The sequence below is a fragment of the Balearica regulorum genome, chromosome 1 (genome assembly GCF_011004875.1).
Source record: "Balearica regulorum gibbericeps isolate bBalReg1 chromosome 1, bBalReg1.pri, whole genome shotgun sequence".
Classification (NCBI taxonomy): Eukaryota; Metazoa; Chordata; class Aves; order Gruiformes; family Gruidae; genus Balearica; species Balearica regulorum.
In genome coordinates this window covers 196,636,341-196,650,975 of record NC_046184.1, presented here as the reverse complement: position 1 = coordinate 196,650,975, position 14,635 = coordinate 196,636,341, and the positions used below count along the sequence as shown (strand labels likewise).

The 14,635-nt window shown below is 39.0% G+C and overlaps 1 protein-coding gene across 2 annotated transcripts in view; it reads left to right on the top strand.

Annotated features, from left to right (window-relative positions):
• WASF3 (WASP family member 3) overlaps positions 1–14,635 on the top strand; it is a 75,060-nt gene that overhangs the window by 30,993 nt on the left and 29,432 nt on the right. The gene's annotated exons all lie outside the window — the stretch shown is intronic.

Below are 14,635 nucleotides of genomic sequence, written 5' to 3'. Positions count from 1 at the left end.
TGTTCCTATCATGTATGGCTGCTCCTATCCCTGGCTGTAAATGCTTTTGCTATTCTCCATTCCCCACCCCCCCCCACCCCCCCCGCCTTTCTTAACTCTGTTCCCCCAGAGGCACTACCACCATTGCTGATGGGCTCGGCCTTGGCCAGCGGTGGGTCCATCTTGGATCCGGCTGGCATTGGCTCTGTCGGACATGGGGGAAGCTTCTAGCAGCTTCTCCCAGAAGCCACCCCGTAGGCCCCTACCTGCTACCAGAATCTTGCCATGCAAACCCAATACATCAGTATAAAACTGAGTGGTTTCTCTTCAGGTGTTTGGCTACTGAATTTAGATAGATGGGTGTTTCTGAAATTATGAAATATGAATATGATCAGTTCAATGTGCAATCTATTTGTATATTATTTTATGACATTTATGGTTAAAGTACTGGGAAGCAAGTAAAGAAATGTTATGTTCTCTGTGAACTGTAAGAATTAAGACTTTTTAGATCCAAAACATATGGAGAATAGGCTCCTTTGATTTTTTTGTTTGTTTGTTTGTTTTTTAATGATTTGTCCTTGATTCCATCTTGCTCTCTTGGAAGAGAAAAAAGGGACCTTCACAATTTACCGGGAGCTAAGAGCAAGTGCTTTTCTTGAGATGTGATGGTACCTTTCATCAGATTCATGATGTGTGAGAAGAGGATACCAATTTTTTTCTGAGTTTCTATCCACCCTCCTCTTTCAGAGTACTGTATATTTATTAAAAATCCTTTAATGCTTTATGCTTTTAAAATTAATTTGATCTTAAATATTTATAGGTATATGCTGTTTTTTCTTTTTGTGAACAAACTGCAAAAATCAACGTATACCATGTTAGCATTGACCAAAAACGTATTTTTTTTATGAAAAAGATGGAAATGATGCAGGCATGAACTAAAAGATGGAAACAATGCAGGCTAACAAGATAAACAGAATTTGTAATACATACATGGGATATCATGTAATACAGCCCTTGCGACGTGACAGATGTCTCTGTGAGCCTGAGTAATAAATACATAAAAACCATCTATTTTCTTCTGTTCAGTAAGATTAGTTGGCCTTCTCAGAGTTTGGTGGGACTCCTATGTGATTTTGGGAAATATGACAGCCGAGGGTGACAGAAAATTGCAACAGCTTTGAGCTCCTCAGTGTCATAGGTCTGTATTCCTACCAATAAGGTGGGCTAGGACTAGAAAGCAGTTAAGGATACTAGATTTGTTCAGCTTGGAGAAGAGGGTACTGAGGGGTGACTTTATCACTGTCTGCAACTTCCACATGAGGGGTAGCAGAAAGGGAGGTGCTGATCTTTCTTTCTGGTTTCTGGATATGGAGCATGAGGGATTGACTTCAATCTGAACTTCCCCTGATGCAGCTTTGATATTAGGAAAAAACTCTTCACTGAGAAGGTGGTCAAGCACTGGAACAAGCTCCTCAGGGAAGTGGTCGTGGCCCTAAGCCAGCTGGAGTTTGAGAAGCGTTTGGACAATGCTTTTAGGTATCTGGTTTAACTTTTAGGTTTCCCTGTGTGGAGTCCGGAGTTGGACTTGATGATCCTCATGGATCCCTTCCAACTCAGTATATTCTATGCTTCTATGACTAGACTTAAATCCTCTTTCTATGACAATATTGATGCCATTTCTTCAGAAAGCAGTTATTAATCTGTCAGGTCTACTTACTCTATTTTAGGTAATTACTCATGCTAGGCTTACTATTCATCTACACAACTAAATGTTGTAACAGGTATTTTGAATGCCTCTGTCCTGTTTCAGTATGAAATGGGAGGTTAGCTTGAATCGCCTTTTTTTTTTTTTTTTTTTTCTTCCTTTGTACTGAAGCCGACTGAGTGCTCTCACTACCTCTTCCATGGTCACAGCTATAAGGGCAGTAATTCCATAAACTACTTTTGACTTCATTCTTCCGGATTATGTTTCTGTTCATTTCCAACCTGATTCCAACCCTGGAAGCAGCTCAGCTAGGAGCAGCAGTTATAACAGCAGAAATGTTAAAACAGGGAATGGGGAAAAGAATCCATTTAATTAAGTCAAGGAGTGGTTGGCTTTTAGCTCTCTTAAAAAGCACAACTTTAAGTGGAGTGGATCCTAAGGCAATAACGGGGTTTAGCTTCTGAGAAGGGAACATAACTCATCTTGAGGTTGAAGCATTTGTTGCTAAGTATTGGTGTGATCTAGGTCTGATTTCTGATCCTTCTACAGGCCTTATGTGCCTGCCAGCAACATCAAGTATCTTTGTGCCTCTCAACTGCACATATAATGTATAATTGAGATGTTGCTTCTTGCCTTTCTCAAGTTTGGAGAGTAAATTTAATGTCAAGGTGTACAGATACTGTAGTAGTACAGGTATTATGCAACCACATCGTAATAAGTTTTCTGATGCTATTTTGCAGTTGCCACCTTGCTAGGCTTAGGCAGTCTGTTCCTCCTTCAGTGGGTTTTAGTTGGCTGTATTGCCAGGAATTTGGTATGTGGTTGAGTGCCAGCTAGTGGGGAAGTGTGGTGGGTTGACCCTGGCTGGGGGCCAGGTGCCCACCAGAGCTGCTCTATCACTCCCCTCATTCACTAGACAGGGGAGAAAAAGTACAACAAAAAGCTTATGGGTCGAGATAAGGACAGGGAGAGATCACTCACTAATTATCATCACGAGCAAAACTGACTGAACTTAGAGAGGGAATTCATCTAATTTATTACTAGGCAAAACAGAGTAGAGGAATGAGGAAAAAAATCCAATCTTAAAACACCTCCCCCCCACCCCTCCCATCTTCCCAGGCTCAACTTCACTCCCGGCTTCAACCTCTGCCCCCCTCAGCGGCACAGGGGGACGGGGAATGGGGGTTACGGTCAGTTCATCACACGTTGTTTCTGCCGCTTCTTCCTCCTCAGGGGGAGGACTCCTCTCATCGTTCCTCTGCTCCAGCATGGAGTCCCTCTCACAGGAGACAGTCCTTCACGAACTTCTCCAGCGTGGGCCTCTCCCACAGGGTGCAGACGTTCAGGAGCAAACTACTCCAGCGTGGGGTCCCCCACAGGGTCACAAGTCCTGCCAGCAAACCTGCTCCGGCGTGGGTTCCTCTCTCCACGGGTCCACAGGTCCTGCCAGGAACTTCCTCCAGCGTGGGCTTCCCACGGGGTCACAGCCTCCTTCAGGTGTCTCCACCTGCTCCGGTGTGGGGTCCTCCACGGGCTGCAGGTGGAATCTCTACACTCCCTCATCCTCTCTCCATGGGCTGCAGGGGGACAGCCTGCTTCACCATGGTCTTCTCCAGGGGCTGCAGGGTGATCTCTGCTCCAGTGCCTGGAGCACCTCCTGCCCCTCCTTCTGCACTGACCTTGGTGTCTGCAGAGTTTCTTACATCTTCTCACTCTTCTCTCTGGCTGCAAAAGCTCTAACTGTTTTTCTCTTTCTTAAATATGTTATCACAGAGGCGCTGATTGGCTTGGCCTTGGCCAGCAGTGGGTCTGTCTTGGAGCCGGCTGGCATTGGCTCTGTCAGACACAGGGGAAGCTTCTAGCAGCTTCTCCCAGAAGCCACCCCTGTAGCCCCCCTGCCCCACTACCAAAACCTTGCCATGCAAACCCGACACAGGAAGGTGAGGTCCTTCCCCAAGCCTTGGGTGGCTGAGTGCATCACAGGGAGGGGGGAGGATAGATGAAGCTCTGACTCTTGAGCAAAGTAAGTGTCTTTATTCCCTCCTTTCCCATGGAGCCTTCATTCATAAATACTGGAGGGAGCCATAATTAAAAAATACTGTCTCTCAAGTTTTCAACCTTAAGATTTTTTTTTTCTCAAGATATTTGCCTCTTTTCCTCCACCTTGTCTTTGTAAAATTAAACCAAAATAAACTTCTTGTTTTTCAGCCTTTATGTAGTGAATTAAAACATGCTGAGACAACAGGTATTTTAGGGTGCATTATGCTATTGTTTTGGTTTGGATCCAGGAGTATGTTTATGATGCAAATTCCCCAGTTATGGAATAAATGAAGTCTTTTCTGATAAGTCTAAAACCAAAAGGTGCTCTCTGTGAGCATACCTGACGGTGTTCAGCATCTAATGGACCATGAGATTGGGTGAGAGCTAGTTTGGAACAAATACTCCTGCTTCCCTACCAAATAAAAACCCCATATATAAGACGGACACAGGATCATCAGCACCAACTATTCTGCTTTGCAGATGTCTCTGCTCCTGTTGTACCACACCACTTGCTAATGTAGTCTTTAACCTTAGTTACTGTTCCTAATTCCTTTTGAAGTATTTGAACATCCCCAGAGGTCCACAAATGGAAAAGCACTGATGGATGGTGCTGCTCTCTTTCTTGTGAACCCCATGCATTTTGTTCAGTTCTGTTTTTATTATACTATGTGATACTATTAGACTGTTTTTCTTCCCAATTCATCCACACTTGGCATTGCCTAAAAGAGGAGAATTACAGAGGTAAGTGTAAATCAATATGATACTTCCAAATGTTCAATCTTAGGTTCTGAAATTAGGTTCCGACTCTTAAAAATCTGTGTTTACGTTTTAAAGACATATCCATATATATATTGAAGAAAGATAGAAAGACTTGTGTTTACAACAGTTTCCACAAAGGGTATTTTAAAATGCACTGATTTGGAATGCTGGAAGAAAGTAGACTTTAAAAATTATTTAGAATTATCATTGGTAACCTCTGCATCCCCAGTAATCTTAGCTAAGATTTGATGATTTTAGCTGGGGGGGAAAAAAGTTGCTTAAGCTTCTTTTTAGTGATTGATTATACATGGTAAGAATGCTTTTTTTTTCTTTTCCTTTTTTTTCCTCCTCCTTGAAGCTGGTTTCTGGAGCACTTCCTACTCTGCCAGCTCCTTGGAGATCTGTTGATACAATGCCAGATTTCATGGAACACAGCTTTTCAGTCTTCAAGTCTTGAAAAGAGATTTTTAGAGAAGACTAACTGCTGTATTTGGTCTGAGACTCACTATGCTTTTATAGTAGCTTATTTGTCTCATAATGGTAGTTACTGTATGTGTAATGAGGAAATCTCTTTAATGCTGCAAACAAGGTTTTGTAAGCCAACATTACGGTATCAAAACATGTTACTTTTACTAATGCCTGGCATTCATTTTAGGCTTTACTTATTCCCACCCCCACCCACCAAAAAATAGCCCCAAACAAAAAAAACCCCTGAGACAAGGATTATACATTGAATTATTAGGAAGTTAATGGTGAGCAGAACTTCGACGTGTGAATTTGGGATGCTAGTAAAAGGCTCGCAAAAGAGCCAGAAACACCAAGGGAAAGTAACGTTTTCTATTTGGGGAGATGTAGCTGCTTTCAATCTTAATGTGCTTCATATATTAAGAAAATATTAGACATATCAAGTGTATTAAGATTATCTGTTTTTTACTGCTTTATTTCTCTTGGTATCCTGTTCTGGTGAAAGGTATAAATGGATATCTGTCCATGTAACTTAATTTTTAAAAATGTCTTCAGTATTGGTAAGGCCAAGAAAAGGGGTATGATCCATCTTGATTTCTGCTGCACCCTGTGTTATTTGCTTATGATTCAATTGTAGGGGTATATGGAGCTCCCGTACTTCTGAAAACTGGATATTCTGCTGTGCCATCTGTAACTATTACTATTTTATTTTATGAACTGGAAAATTATGAATTGCTAATTTCTTGTACATCAAACATGAATGGTTCCTGTGAGTAACTTGAAGATGGTAACCACCAAGCGAAAGAGGAAGGCTAGTCAATAGAGAGAAATTGGATTGTTAGTGCTCAAGCTACCCAACGCTTGCAGATAACACGTAGGAAAGATAGGGAAAAGCATTGCCACTCTGGGCAAATCTCTAATCAGAGCTCAGCCCTCCTTAGGCACCAAATCGAAATAACTACAGCGCACAAAGCTGCAGAATACCTGGCTGCATTAATGCTGCAGCTTAATAAGGCTCCTTGTGTTTTGTGGTGGAGTTGATTTTTTTTTTTTTTGGTGGTGGTCTCTATCACTCATAGTGTCTTTCAAGGACTGGTGCATAAATTAAGATCCGTGGCGTTTTGTGATACGCTATAGTGCGGTAGCCACCAGAAGATGGACTTCATGAGAGCAGATGGCGCACTTGGCTCGGGATGAAAATAGTTGGGAATTTTTATGTTGATTCGCTTAGACTCAGCTGTTGGATCCAAACACAAAATATTTTGTTCAATTTTTCCTTAAAATGCACCCCAAATAAATCTGTTTTTTCCCCACATAGTCTGGCTGCCATTTCCAGGTTTCTGATATATAGGGAAAGTGAAATGGTGGTGGTAGTGTAACAGTCAGGAGAATTAGGGAAATCCTGAGCTTCCTGCTGAAGTTCCATGGGGTGGGTGGGATGCTCTGCCTTGAGGAATTTTAGGGATGTTGATTTATTTTGTATTAATCTAAATCTTCATGGGCTGTCTGCGTGCTGGGGACACATGCCAGGAAATGTCTCCTGCTGTCTCCAAGAACCTGGTTGTTCAGGTGGACATTGAAGTAGCGTGACTACAAGATATTGTAAGGATGGTGATACGCTGTGGTAGCCTGATAAACCATCATTGCGGTTGTTTCCCAGTGGAAAAGTCTCTCCTGCCTGGTGAGAACTGGGAGTGGAGGAGGCACAGTAGGAGTTGAGGCAGACAAAGATTAATGCTGAATTGTCATGGTACAAAGTGTTTTTCTTTTGCTGTTTGACCTATGTTATTGCCCTCTTCCATCATCGCAGAGTGTCATGCATATAATAAATATGTATATATCTGTGTGTGTATGTGTATATATCAAATATATATGTACACAAACTTGCGTATATGTATGTATATATGCAGATAGGAGTTTTTGGAGGTTTTTTGTATGAAAAGAACTGTAAGAAAACTTCACACTTCCTTATGACATTTTAGATTTTATATCAACTATTGTGGGGAAAAAGAGTTTAAGAAAATTTTTTTTTCTGAAAAATGCTGTTCTGAAAGGATTTTAGTGGTAAATTAGATAAGGGAAATAGAGAGCACTGTATATTGCCATAAAATTGATATTATTGGAATGAAGTAGATACTTCATCCCTCTTGTACTTTTCCTTCCAATTTAGGGTTAATTGGAGTTCTGAGAAACAAATTACTGAATTTGCTTCTGGTTTAGCTTGAGGTCGTTTGAGGATCTGAATGGCATGTTCTCACTGCAGGCGGGCTCCTGAGGCCTTACCGGGCTGCCTTTGTCTGGGCTGTGACCCAGACGGTTATTTTGAGCAGTTTTAAATCCACTAAGGCTCTGTTAAATGGGATCAATGTAAGTCAGCAAGGCCTAGCTGCAACTTACGTTTTCTTTAAGTAATCAAGGCATTTGCTGCTGATAACACTTATCATTTGGGAAGGAGGAAGGCTGGGACAAATGAGCTCAAAATGGTCTCCAAGAGCTATTTGTGCATTGTTGTAGCCTAAATGATAACAAAAGGCTTGTTTATAGTTGCAGCCTCTTAATATACTGTTACAAATTGTTCCAGTGTCAAATTGTCTAAAGTAGTGTAAAATATCATACGGCAATGATTCTTGTATCACAGAATTATTCCATTTCTGTAATGTAGATAAAACATGACTTTCGATAACTCCAACTAAACTATTAGAAGAATGTGTATTAAATACCCAAACCAGATTTAAAGTGACCACTCTAAGATGTATAAAGCCATCATTCAAGAAACCATATTGAAAGAATCACCCTTAAAATAGTCTCTCAGTAGTTTACAGTAAATAGGGAAATGAAAAGCCACTCTGTGCCCTCTTATTTTAATTGTCAGATTGATGAAGAGGGAATTTGTGTTTGTAGTGACGCTTTTTGGACTGTAGTTGTAGTAGATCCCAGAGTAGGCAGGTGGTGAACAAGAAAGAAACTTCCTTTAGGTGGGAAATGTCCTGGTGTGGTTGATTGTTAGCTAAGTAATAGTATTTGTTAAATAGCTGTTCTGTTGGGTTTGTTCTTTTTTAATTTTATTGCCTTGTGGTATTGCTATGCTAGAAAAATTAAGAGGTACTGGATAGGTGGGAATGACTAGTGTTGCAAGCGCACAGCAAGATGTTTAAGCTATGATTTACTCTGAGGCTAGATTCATCTTACCTCTTTCACAGGAATACTTCTGCTGGTTGGTGGAAGAGACATTTTCCCAGATATCTAGGCTGCTGATTTCAGCTATGGAGAGTGAGAACTGTGTGGCTCTGTCTACACACCCAACTTGGTACTCAAATCTGATAAGATCCAAGCCTGATGACATCTGGAAACGCTTTGACCTGCTAGTGGAGGGCTGTTCCTGACCTAATTAGCTTGGCGTTGTAACTAGCGCTCTGCTGCTTTGTGATTTTGCTCCTTTTGACCTCATCTGGTTTATACCCCTCACTGGATGTTACCATTTTGGTCCTAAAGGTTAAAACAAAATTAGATTTTTTTACAGGATGCCATTTTTCCCATCAGTGTTTCAGTACTTCTGAATTTTCATATATGTAATCATTGGTTATTCAGAGTAGAAAAAGCTGAATAATTCAGCAGCCGTATGGTTCGCACATGTCAAGAGGATACAAAAGGGGGGGATGATCAATCTAAGTCTTTTTTCCTGTGCTGTAGGACAAAGCACCGCTTCCTTCTTTCTTAACTCGGCACTGAGTTCTTTCTTGTTCTGCCTGAGTGCTTCTTTTCAAGAGATGGTATTTTTTAAAGGCTAAATGTTATTTGAGAGATAGACTGTATACTGTAGTAAGAAAAGATATTTCTCTTTTTATTTCTTTATTTCAGCTCTGCTTAAAAAATGAAAAAGCTACTACTGTTTCTGTATATGCACAAGGAAAATATTTTTGAGTTGCTGTGCAAAACTGTTCAAATAGAATTTAAACAAGCTCCAACAAATGTATAGTGTGTATCTTTTCAGTAAAGACAAATAAATAAAACTAAAGGGAAACAAATGGTGACTCAGTTTGGTTCTGTTTGCTTGAATAGGAGAAGGGATGATAATAAATTCTTGGAGTATAATACACAAGAAAGGTCATATGAAAGAAAAATGTGGGTTTAGTGCAGCATAAGTACTTGCTTATTGAAACAAGTCCATTCTTAAGATAGCAAAACCTAAATAAATGCTCTTCTGTGACTTGAAAAGATATTTTTTCTTTCTCATGTGCACTCATAACATTTACAGTGTATTTGGTGTTAGCTTAGTAGTATTAGGTTGAAATAGTAAAATTGATAGTGGCAGTAAGGGTTTTTGTTGGGTTTTTTTAATGTATAAAGGCAGTTGAACAGATGTTCAGAACAGTGTGGAATATTCCTTCTTCCCCGTCCCGCCATCCCTTTCACACCAAGCCATCTGGAAGGGACTGTGAACAGGATGAGCAGCCTTCACGCTAAGAACAAGATTAACGTGTCGGCATCTTTTGTTGAGACTTTAAACTGGTCACTGTGTTCGTTCAGCGGAAAGCAACAATATGAGTTGTCATCATTGCATGTAGTTATGTTATCCATGTGGATATGGAAAGAAGACGAGAAAATGTGATTTATATAGTACAATTAATACATTTAATGGTGGTCAGTCTGGACCTGGTCTCACACAAGCACAAATCAACTTTTTTCTATTCAGCATGCTACATTGATCCGACTAGCCACCTTTTAGCCTTAAGCACAGTGTCAGGTAATACCCTTCTGTTAAACCAGATTTAAATTTACTTGTTTGGGTTCAGTAACAGCTTCTGAATATGTTTTTCTGCAGTTTTTCAGTCCCTGCTCTTAAAGTACTTTATTTTTTCCCTCTGTGTGTGTTTTTTTGGGGTGGGGAGGGGTTGTGGGTGTGTTTTGTTTTGGTTTTTTTACAGCAACAAGTATACCACATGTGGATGTCCTCCAGTTTAATCAGTTTGATTTCATTAGTATTCTATAGCCTTACTTCCTTTGAGAGAAAGTGTGATTAGTGTTTTGGCTTAATGAACAAAACTTTGGTTAGTGAAAGGAGAGCTTATGAGCTAGAAATGAGAGACTCTAGTCATGTGTGAAGGTGTCCTGGATCATCTGTATTCTGATACAGGATGAGTAGAAGAGTGGGTGGATCCAATGCTGGCAGAGTGATTGGATTTAGTACAGCAAGCTATTGTATTGTGCAATCTGTGAACCTATATTAGATTTCAGGTAAGCAAATCTGTTCTGAAATACATATCTTAGTAACATTAAGTGTACTAAAGAAGATTAAAATGTGTTACTGAAGGAGAAATCTTATTTAAAAGCTTGGCAAATAGCTTCAGTGGGACCACAGTGTTTTTCTTCCATTGTTTTGTGTTTCTTTTAATGAAAAGATTTTTAAGGAATGGGAATCTGACATTAGATTTGAGAAGTCTACTTGAAGATGAGATGCTTAAAGCCTGAAACTGCTGCTACTGTTGTGCTGTAAGCTACTGTGAGAGAAGGTAAATCAGAAGAAGGTGGCATAACCAAACAAACAAATATCTCAGCTTTCAGAGGGAAGATGAGCATGAGAAAAAGAAGAAAGGTAAAAATGAGCTGAGGGATATTAATAGATGTTCTGGGGAAAGTTTATCCTGTGAAGAAACGGAGCAATGAAATTAAGTAAATGATTACTGTTTAAAAAACCCCAAAAACTTCACCATGAAAAATATAGTATGTACACATTTTCCTGTATTTTTATAAAAATTATAAAGCATCTTTAGAAAGTATAAAGATTCAAGTGACAGAGAGGTAAAAAACATATCCAAACTTATTTGCTGGCAAAGTTTTTTCATATTGGGTAGTGTGACAAAATGCTGTAAATATAAATTGCAAAGTCCATTAATTTGAACAATAAGAAAACTTAATACAGGAAAATATGATAAACCATAGATATATTTTAGTTGGGCCTGAAAAGAACTATAGTTGTATACCCAGAAATGGAGATAAAACAATGAATTAACCTCAGTTATGCTACTGATTGTAGGCTTGTTTCGTTAGCAGAGAGCAAGAAATATCTTTATTTCTTCCTTTAAGAATGATGAAGCCATTTAATTGGATGAGATGTATACGATCCTTTATTTTGGAGCAGAAGATGAAACTTCATCATAATCTGTCTGTACTTCATACTGATAAGATTTTTATTTCCTTGGAAACCGCTGGGGAAAAATGCTGTGATGAGGAAAAGTTAGTGTTGGTATCGTAGTTTTGGAATATTTAATTTCTATTGGGAAGAAAAAAATTAAAGCAGTAATGTCTTTAAAGCAATCCCTCAGTCTTGTTCATTGAGGCATGCTTATTAAGCAGTGAACTATGGACACAGGTACTTAGGTGGAAGTTGATGAGACCTTTGACACTGTTACAGCATGGCAGATGCACAAATATCTTGAACCACAGCCAACAGATAATGCAAAGATGAGGTTTTAGAACAAAGGAAAAAAAAAAAACCATCCAGGAAGCTTTAGAGAAAATAAGGCAGATTTCTGATTTGTCTTCCACGTTGTTGATAATATTTTAAAACCACTTTTATATTACAATCCGTACTTTCATGGACGGAATAGCTACGTAATTTCAGCTTAAATCATTCTCGGGACTTCCTTTTTCCTGCATTAGTGAATGTCATCTTGCGTATGCTTATTTAGAGTTAACGTTAGTGTGAAATTCTGATCAGAACTGAATTTGTTAAGGTAATTGCAAATGTAAATGTTAAGTGCTATGGAGATCCATTTACTTTTTTTTCTCTCCTAACTTTTTAATTAGAGGAAATGTCTGAATTAATACATTCACCTTTTAATGGTTCTGTAAACTTTTTGTGTTGCAGGCTCCCAGTGTTAGCGAGAGAGAGTACCCATTCAAAATTTTTATGCTTCTTAAGGGGTTTTCCGAGATGTGGAGTGTTGGCTAGGGAAATGCAGGCTCATAAAATATATTTAAGTTGTAAATAAACAAACCCAAACACATCCCCTCCCCTGTTGTCCTTTCTCTTGTCATTGCTTAAGGCCTTGATTTCCTTCATAATATCACTGGACCAGAAAATCTGCCCTGAAGAGCTCAGCACAGACAAAAACCCAGCCAAGTTAAAAAAAAACAGAAAACAACCCTCTTAAGTTGGTGAACCTTCAGAAATAGCTCGTTGTGACAGACATTAAAATAAGAGCTCTGTTAAAGAAACAAAATTGCTTGAGGGATTTCTATGCTCATTTCATCATCACTAATACTCAGGGTGGTATGACGTGAGAGGAAGGTCAGAAATGGTGATTTGATGCTAAGAAGAAAAAACCTGTTTTCATTCCAGCCTTGACTGTCGTGCCTTTTGTGAAGATCTGGCAATCAGGAGGAAGGTCCATGGAAATGACATTGATAGAGTTGGCTATATATTAAATTTTAGTTATTCTTTTGAGATGAGCATTTTCTAGATATTTCACTTTGCATTGCACTTGTATTGTCTTCTTGAAAGTTGTGGTTTGCTGGGGATAAGAAAAAAATAGTTCTTGATTTTTAGTTACCCTTAAGGAACAGAATTCTGTTAGACTTTGTTCATACTTCTAACAAATGTCTGCCCTTGCTTCAGCAAACTCAGTATCAAAATTGAGAGTTGCATTAAAAATTGGGAGAAACATGAGGAAAAACCCCCAGTATACCAACTAATACAGTAAATACACTGTCCCTTAAACTGGGATATCTCTAGTGGAAGTAAAGCACTTAGAATTTAAAATATAATTGTGATGTTTAGTAAAACTTTCTTTTGTTTTGATATTTGTTCCACAGTAACATGCATACTTGATAAAATAGCTAGAAGATGCTAAAAAAAACTACTTGCAGATAGTCTTGTTTAGATGCTTTTTGATATCAAATACTTTTGGGACATTTGAGCAGTGAGAGATGTACGGTAATTGATGGCTAAATATTTCATGTTCTTCTGCAATATAAAAAATATTGATTCAAACTTTTGGTTGGAGTGAAGCCTGTTTAGAAACAAAAACCCAACACAAACCAAACAAACCTTAAAAAGTACAAAAGAATAACATTATATGGATCATGAACTTAAAATAATGATTTTTCAGGTTATCTGCTAGTTCCAGTTTGTTTTTAAGTTGCCATTACTGATAAAGAAGTAAATGACGTTCACAGATAAGTAGGAAAGGTTCCCAAACATCAGATTCCCAGTTGTCATAATTTAGTACAAAGCAAACCCAGGAAGAGACACAAATAAAGGCATGTGTATTCCTTTCCTTCCCTTCCCTTGAGATAAGAGATAGCAGTGTCTGCTATATGTGTAGCCCTTTTTTTGTGTCTTGTAGTGGAAGATGAGGGGCCTGTGGAGGACAGGGAGATCTGTGATAATACTGACTGCGTGGAAAAAAAATGGGGATGGAGACCCATCTCCAAAACTAGTGTTTGGGGTCTTTCCGTCTTCCTCCTTTCCCTTCTCTTCCTATTTAGCATGTACATAAACTTTGAAGGTGGGGCAATTACAGAGTATGCAGCGTTACAGGCTTGAACAGGAAAATATTACCAAGTTGGGTGCTATTCAGGGATGGAAGTTTAGCGTATTGAATTGCATGTTAGGACATTAGGTGTGGGAACATTTAGCTGTCTGCAGTCATTTGAAATGTTGAAGTACCCTAGGCACAGAGACAGTGTGATTAGGAGGTAGTGTAATTTGATTGTGGGCTAGAGGTGAGGAAACGTACAGTATTTCTCTGGTTTTGATGAGGTCGAATTCAGGTCTAGATTCTGACACCTACATTTAGGTGGGCACGTAGCAGAGCTATGTGTACGTGAGGTATCTGAGCTCACCGTATCGTTCTCATATGCAATGATTTAGTTGCTCCCTTAAGTTTCTACTGAGCTGTCAAGAGGGACACAGACACTGAGCTTGAGTGTGTGTAGTCATACAAATTTAGGTGTTTAACTTCGAATGGAATGCCACCCGGTACATCACTTCTGGCAAGTCACGTATTCAGTCCATCTTTTGTTTTTCTTCTCTGTAGAAAGAGAATTATGGTAGATTGCTTTGGGGGTTTTGTTTTTGTGGTTTTGGTGTTTTTGTTGGTGGTTTTGTATGTGTTTAAATAGGGGTCTGTAGGATTTCTCAGTGAAAAGCTCTAAAGCTCCCTGAAAGTAACAGAATATATTCAGGGAGAATTTAGGATGGATCTGTGGAAAACTCTTTTTCATGGTAAAAATGTTCAGCTTTGTTATATTTTATTAGAGGATATAAGAAGAAACCTTTTAAGAGTTTAAAAAAAGGATTGAACAATGTCCTTGAGAAAAAGTAATAAGGAAACGTTGAGTAGAGGGGCTGTATAATGTATTAGCATTTGTTTCATGATAATAGTGAATATATAAAGAACTTTAATATTAAGAACCATGAAATTCAGCTACATATTTTTAGCGCTAGTGTAAATTACAATGCCTTTTTGGGGATGTGAAAGGGCAAAAGACAGGTTTGGGGAACAGCTGGTGCTTTGAATTTTTCCCAGTGGTTCAAATACTTGAAAACCCAGCATGTCTCTTATAATAGCCGTGCTCCGCTGTTGTTTGGAAAGATTGTACATTGTGTTTGTCGTCTTTCATGTTTGTTACTGTACATCTGCTTTCTACTTGATTTTTTAAAAAATCTGTCTTGCCAAGGCA